The 7,647-nt window shown below is 48.6% G+C and overlaps 1 long non-coding RNA gene across 1 annotated transcript; it reads right to left on the reverse strand.

Annotated features, from left to right (window-relative positions):
* Positions 1–1,433: 1,433 nt before the first annotated feature.
* On the reverse strand, positions 1,434–4,739 carry LOC132480979 (uncharacterized). The gene is made up of 3 exons (XR_009530715.1): positions 4,598–4,739; positions 3,547–3,630; positions 1,434–1,531 (listed from the first exon to the last, which is right to left on the reverse strand). It is a non-coding gene; the product is annotated as an uncharacterized LOC132480979 (long non-coding RNA).
* Between the last annotated feature and the right edge of the window lie 2,908 nt (positions 4,740–7,647).

The raw sequence follows: 7,647 nt of genomic DNA on the forward strand, positions 1-7,647 counted from the left end.
TCTCTGAACTGGGGTTTAATTGTTAACTGGTAATTAAATTATGAAAACAAAGAAGTCTTCTTTCCAAATCCCCGAAGGGTTCCTGGGGAGCAGACTGCAGGCTCCTTGTGTGACAACACCACATGCCAGCAGAAGGATGTTCCCCACAGGTCCATGTGCATCCAACTGCCTCCTGGAGCTCCTGGCCGCCTTCTCCCAGGTGCCTCTAGCGCTCCCACCTCGCTCAGGTTTGAGGAAAAAGTCACTCATTAGCTCAGCAAATATGACGGGGCTCTCCCTTGGCTCCAGGGATTCTGCTGGCGCCAGGGGTTCAGAAGTGAGCCAACTACAGAAGGTTCCTCCCTTCACAGAGCTTTCATTCTAGCGGAGTGAAGGCAGATCAGCCACTGGGAAGGAAGGAAACAAATGCAGTAACTTCAGGGCACGTGTGGTGCTTGCAGGAAATTTTAAAAAGCAGGTGATTGAATGCTAGCAGTGCGAGCAGCTGATGGAGAGTGGTTCCCGCTGCTCCATCCCCTATTTCATTCTCAGCAGCCAGAAGAATTGTCTGAAGAGGAAACCTGATCCTGTGTAATCATGGGAATTTGACATTTCATTCCTGGTCCTTTCAACGTTGTCTTTTTCCATCTACTAGACTGTAAGTGTCCTGAAAGCAGGGATAGGACTGCTTTGTTAACTTCATCCCCGCAGTGTCACATATAGTAGAAGCTCAGTAAATATGTGTTGAACGGATGGATGGATGGATGAAGCAAGGAAGGCTCTATTTGAGGAGGCTTCTGTGATTGATACTTAGGAGAGGCTCAAGCTCCTTCATATCCATCAGGGAAGCACCCAACTGGAGGGGCAACAAGAAGCACAGTATGGGATCCTGTGGGCTTGGGAAGCCGACTCCAGGTGTCTGAAAATGGCACCTCCGTGGCCCTTCACCACCAACCCAAGCACAAAGCCTGGAAAGGTGACCTCAGAGCCTCACTTTGGTGGTATCAGGTCTAGAAGGGTTTCCATACGGAGACCACTGAGAAGTATGGTTGACTCAATTCCTTAGCATCATAGTTCAAACTCCTAAGAAGGTAGGAGAGTTGTGGGGAGCGATGGGACTGTAGCCCCTCAAGGGCTCTGAGACACTTAGATTAGGATCTCTATGAAGGTATTCTGGGTTCTTCCTGTATTCGCAGGGCTTCTATCATCTCCAGTATACCTGATTGCTATTTATGCAAACCAGCTTGGTTCAAACCTTTCATGAATGTCTTTGCTCAGAGGTCTTGAGGCTGAAGGTCTTTTTTTTTTTTTTTTGAATCATCAAAGACCTGAAAGTCAACCTGGCTTCATCAAAAAGGCAGTGAATTCCCTATTAAAGGAAAGACTAAGGTCGAGTCTGGATATGTCAGGGGTGTTAACACAGGTTTCCCCCACTAAGAAGCAATTACCTTTCTTCCTAACTGCGAAAATCCTCTTCACATTTCTTCCAGTTAGCGAAAACAGGTACCAATGCAGGTCATCACAAAGAGAACTTGCAAAATGTGCAGGGTATCTGCAGATCAAACACCGGATAAGAATTGAAAAACAAATCGCTCTGAACTACCATCCAAACCTGACCTTTTGTGAGCCTGTGACATAAAACACTCATTCTATGAGCCGTCAAAGGGGACTTTATCCTATTCCGTATCCACGTCACACACTGGAAGTCAGGACCCAACGGTTTTCTGGGCCTTGTTTTTCTCATCTGCAAAAAGGGGTTGAACTGTTCTATCTCCCAGTGTGGTTGGAAGGGTTCCCAGGTGTCACACTTACGAAACACCAGGCTCCCACTCAGCACTTCATATACTGTGGAGGCATTTGAGGGTGAACTCTTTCAGTTCTGGGGCACTGAAAGTTTAACACTTCTTAATAATACTAATTACACTGGGCCAAAGCAGAAATCGAACACTCCAGCGTTCCTGCTCCCCGATTATGGAAGCAGTAAAAAAAAAAAAAAAAAAGTGTCGATTTTATCCCTTTGGTGACCTGTACACTCACCTAGCAAGACCAGGCCTAAACATGCAGTCCCGATTTCTTGTCTTAGGGGAAAAACTCATGTTCTTAGAGAAGCTGATTTTTACCAGTCTCAATAAAAAGTAATTTCCCATCCATGGAGAACAGACTGGACTGCAAGAAGCCCTGCTACATGTTCTCGGCAGATACGCGGATATCAGACCCAACAGAGGACATGTGCCTGTGCTGGTTCTTCTTCCTATCCACCCTCACCCCAGCCTCTACACTATATCCATCCATGAAACCTCAGCTCAAATATCACCTCCTCCATGAAGCCTGTCTTGATTGCTATAAATGACTTTTAAGTTCCTTTATACTCTGTGATGGTGTCATGTATGTATGTCTCTCTTGTAACATGGAGAGCAGTTTAAGTTTGGACTTGTGATGGGGTTTGGATAATAGATTTTTCTCACTTGACTGCAAGCATTGGGGTGGGAGTCCCCAGCGCCCACCACAGAGGCACAGTACCCTACAGTGAAATGCTTGTGGGAGGAGAAAGGACGTCTGTGTGGCTCTTGGCTATAAAGAACACTGAAAGCAGGAGACACAGCATTGTGTGGGTAGGTGTCTCATTGCCCTGCAAGGCTTGGGAAGCAGCAGAGGTTGCAACCAGAGGGATTTAGGTTCATGTTCAGGAAGAAAGCAGCTCTGCAAACATTCTTTCAAATTCCAGGCTGCCTAAAGAGTTAAGAGTGGGATACCAGGGAAAACAGTCAGCAACTATATCAGCCTCTACAAACACAACAATCTGCTTTGCCCCAATCCTGATTTTTATTTTCCATAGGTTTTAGAAGATAAACTTTATGGCGAAAGATTATGAGCAGGGTTTCAGCTAGGCTTCTTAAGCTAGGGGGATTTAAGGAAGGAGACAGTACTATCTTTCTGGGACCCAGGGAATCTCTGGGGATGCGTGGAGCTGGAAAGGCTCTCAGCAGCTGGGTAACCCTGGGTACGGAAGTTCAGACACATCTCCTTTAAGCCATCAGAAGAGAAACACCCCTTGGCTTCTGCTGTGTGAGGAAAGAGGGGAGCACGACCAGATCCTCTCCCCCTGGAAAGGGCAGAGGGAAGGCTAGTCCAGGCCTTTCTGCTCAGCCTATTAGGCAACAGCAGACTGAGTACAGACATGCTTCGCCGCAGTGCCAGGCTCAAAACAAGGGCTAGGGTGGTAGGTAGCCTTCTGCCAGGTAGAAACCAGCCTTGCCAGCAGACACTCCTCCACCAGACAGTCCTGCTCCCAGCTATGGGGCCACTTCCCAGGCAGAGTTTCCAAACAAAAAATAGGACTGAGCTCATTTCTCACTGACTTTTTTTTTCTCTCCTGCATTCCTAATCCCTACCTTTTGCTGTTGTTTTAAATTCCTAATTTATAGGCCATGGCGTTCTTGGCGAACAGAGACGCTAGCTAGGGGGCACACAGAGGAGGGGAAGTCTCCACTCCAGCCTTGGGTCTGCCACTGTGTGACTGTGCGACCTTGGCCAGAGGCACTGCATCTCTGTGCTCATTGTCCTCACCTGTAAGTTGGGTTAAGTCTGCCGGCCGTATTGACCACGCCAGCCAACGGTGAAGCCATAACGAGGAGAATTGGAAGGAAGCCCCTTGAAAACACAGAAAAAAAGAAACTTTGTAGGACAAAGAAACGCATTTTGTTACCTATGCTGAACTGGGTGGTTCTCCACAAAATTGGGAAATAGTGACTCCCAGCATGCAGGTGGGTTTATGCTAAGTGCAGCCATGTGTTAGAGCAATGCTTTTACAGGCTGCTTCTACCTGGCGGGGGGCGGGGCATGGACTCAACTGAGACGCATGCCTAGATGGGGGACCCGGGATCCCCCATACCTCAGGGGCTATCTTAGGAGTTCTGCAACAACACAGAAAATGGGCAGAACCAAGGGTTCTGGAGCCAGAGACACACTCGGCTTCAAGTCCTGCTTTTGCCTGGCCACCCGGAGCAAAGTGCCTCAGTGCTCGGTGCCTCAGTTTACCCATCTATAACAAGATTTAAATAGGATGAAGCATGGCAACTGCTTCAGAGCAAAAGCACAGCACTAATACAGAGTAAAAAATACAGTTGTTCAGTACAGTGTCTGGTACAGCAAGTGACAGTTATTATTTTACTACTGATGTTATTATTATTATTTTTTTTTTTTTTGTGGTATGCGGGCCTCTCACTGTTGCGGCCTCTCCCGTTGCGGAGCACAGGCTCCGGATGCGCAGGCCCAGCGGCCATGGCTCACGGGCCCAGCCGCTCCGCGGCATATGGGATCCTCCCAGATCGGGGCACGAACCCGTATCCCCTGCATCGGCAGGCGGACCCCCAACCACTGCGCCACCAGGGAGGCCCTACTGATGTTATTATTAATCCAAAGTACCCAGTGCTGCCTACACCTCAATTCTCCTTCCCTCTTACCCAGGACATCTCCCTCCTGAAAAACTTCGAAACTGAGGCCCTGCTTTGCAGCAAGAAAACTGTGCTCCTCAAGGCCAAATGCTCCAAAACCAGTGTCTGTGTGGGGACAGGGGTGGGGGGACCTTTGGGGGGGGGTGCGGGGGGGTGGAATTTACCTTTTGGAAGTGACCCAGAGGCCAGTTAGAGACAGGGGGGAAAAGGAGGGAGGCGAGAGAAGCTGCTGGTGCTCCCGCGCAAGTTCACTGAGTTGATAAAGTTATTAAAACATAAAACACGCACAGGCTCCAGGAGGGAAAAATAAATAAATACAATAAAACAGCCCGCGCGTACAACCCGGTTCCCCCAGGCGGTGCAAAGGCTGGAGGGCGAGAGAGCCCGAGGAACGAGTCGGTCAGGTGAACCAACCTCCCGGGGCGCGGCGCAGGGAGGCGTCCGCCCCACCCAGGCTCGCCCACAACTCACTGCCGGCCCCTCCTTTAAAATTAAAAAAAAAAAAAGAAAAAAAGAAAAAAAAGAAAAGAAAGAAAGAAAGAAAGAAAGAGAGAAAGAAAAAAATGCCCCGGCGAGAGGCCCGCTCATGCCGAGCCCCCGGGGCTCCGGCGGCCATATCGGGAAAGAGCGGAGCCAGAACGCCCCTCGCGCGCCATTGGTCCACCCGCGTAGCAACAGCCGCGCGCCGACCAATGGGAGCCGCGGAGCCGCCGGCCGCAGTCCAAGAACCTGGCTGCCAGAAAGTTCCCCGTCCCAGCCAAGAAAATAAACCCAGGCACTCTTCAGATTCCAGCGCTGACTTTTCTTTCTTTCTCTTCCTCCCCTCCCCCTTTCCCCGTACAACTTGTCTTCACTCTTAGTTGATGCCTGCCTGAGTCCCCAAACTCCGACGCCTTTTCGAAGGTCATCCCTTCCCACCCCCAAGGGAGAAACCTCATTAGAGGTAAAAGAAAGGACAGATTGAAAACGGTGTGTCAGGCTTTCAAATCCCACTCGGGCCTCATCACCAGCGACCCCTGGCAAACCTCAATTACAATAGCTTCACTTTTAATAGTGTGGTTTTTGTTTGAACAGATCTGCAAGTTCTGTGCCCCAAAGAAGGGCCCTTTGAACACCTACTGTGTGCCAGGCTTTGTCCTCGCAGTTTTATACGTCTTGCTGCATTTAATCCTCCTTGTAATTCTGGGAAATGACTCGCCCTGTCTCCATTTAATACATGGGATGTTGACGTTGAAAACGAGGAACGGAAGTGTCCAAGGAGACACCGTTGGTATGTGGTCCAGCAGGATTCAAACCCAGGCCAGCCTCTTCCCAAAGACCACTCCGTTTCTGTGATGTCACACACCTCCACGAGCCCACTTCAGCGTTAAGATATCCTAAAGAAATGGTGCAGGGTATGAGAATCTGATCCAGACCCGCTGTTTGTTAATAAGCCAGAGTGGGACTTGCACAATCGCATGGGGTCTTGACAGTGAGAAAGTCTCATCTCATGCTTGGTTTCAGGCTCTGCTGGTGCTGTTTTGAAATTCTTAAGCTTTGAAGACTGGGCCTGCGAATTAGGTAGCCAGCCTGCATCCAGGGATAAGAAGCTTCCAGGACGGTTCAGTGAAGACAGCTTATTTCAGTGTCCCAGAGGGATCTCTCAAGTAATGGAGGAGGCTTGTAAGTCTCTCTCTCTCTCACTCTCTCTCACACACACACTTACACTTCTGCACACACCCCGCAGATTAGTCAGTCTTATTACACTGTAACTGTAATTTGAATCCCCAGTCTATTCAATGGGAGTGTATATATTTATGGCTGTGTTTAGGTGTGTGTGTGCGTGCGCCTGCGTGTGCTAGCTGGGAGAGGGAATAGGGGATTGGGGAATTTACGACACACAGACACAGCCCTGATTATTGACTCTATTCTTTCCCTTTGGAGACATTACAAGGGATTTGAACCAGGCCCTGCTTTTATGAAATACATACTTGGGAGGTTTTGGAAAGGCCATAAACGCTGGTCTGTGTGGGGCTGAGGTTGGGGTGGTGCCAGCTCTTCTGGGAGGAGACAAGCCTTGAATACACTAACCACTGGGCCTGGCAGAAAACCCACATAGTCCTGCATCTGTTTTACCCCCAAATCCAAGTCTTCTTTCCTGGCAAAGAGAGGCCTGGTTTTTATTCTCCCGATTGTGCTGATTTTACTCTCTGAGTTAGGAGATTATCAGTGAATCACTGATGGTGTGAAAGTCTGGATGTATCCCTGACACTTATTGTGCCAACCAATATGTAAATTGTGTGCGGTCCGGGTTGCAAGGGACTGCGAGATGGCGGATAACTTTGGAGCCCTTTGTTTTGTGGTTAAGGGAACTGAGGCCCAGGGAAGGAAGCCCAGTTGTGCAGCCTAAACAGCTGGGTTATAGAGGTCTTTGGGTTAGAGTCCACTTCTCCTGACTTCCATTCCAGGCCTCGCCTCTTTCTTGCTTTCATTTCTGCATGAGCAGAAAAATGCCATAAAGCATTACGTAATCAGTTCATGTGGGGAAAGGTTAATTTAATGAATAGCAATATGGGGTCAAAGGGGAGGGTAACTAACATTTATTAGTGCTTGGAACTTGCCCCTGCTTTGCCTACATGGTCTCATCTAATTGAATCTTCAGGACAACATTGAGAGAACATAGGTAATATTATTTTTATTTAAAAGATGGGAAAAGTGAGGCACAGACTCATGGCCTAACCTGTGTAGGGTCCCATACCTTATAAATGGATTAGCCGAGATATGAACTCAGTTCTTCTTCATCCCTGAATAGCAGAATTAAATTATTCAGATCATTATGGCTCCATGGCGGTTCATTTTAATGACCATATAAACCAGAGAAATGAGTCTATACCTGCCAAACATAAGTTGTCTGCTGTCGTCAACATAAACTAACTTTGGGTTATTAATTACTCTTCATTCAGTTTTGTCTTAATTTTTTGTGGGCTTTCTGGTGACGCTGTGCCCCATTCATTTTGGTTTTGTTTTTTGTTTTTTGTTTTTTGTTTTTTTTTGCGTTACGTGGGCCTCTCACTGTTGTGGCCTCTCCCGTTGCGGAGCACAGGCTCTGGACACGCAGGCCCAGCGGCCATGGCTCACAGGCCCAGCCGCTCCGTGGCATGTGGGATCTTCCCAGACCGGGGCACGAACCCGTGTCCCCTGCATCGGGAGGCGGACTCTCAACCACTGCGCCACC

This window comes from Mesoplodon densirostris, chromosome 19 (assembly GCF_025265405.1).
Source record: "Mesoplodon densirostris isolate mMesDen1 chromosome 19, mMesDen1 primary haplotype, whole genome shotgun sequence".
Classification (NCBI taxonomy): domain Eukaryota; kingdom Metazoa; phylum Chordata; class Mammalia; order Artiodactyla; family Ziphiidae; genus Mesoplodon; species Mesoplodon densirostris.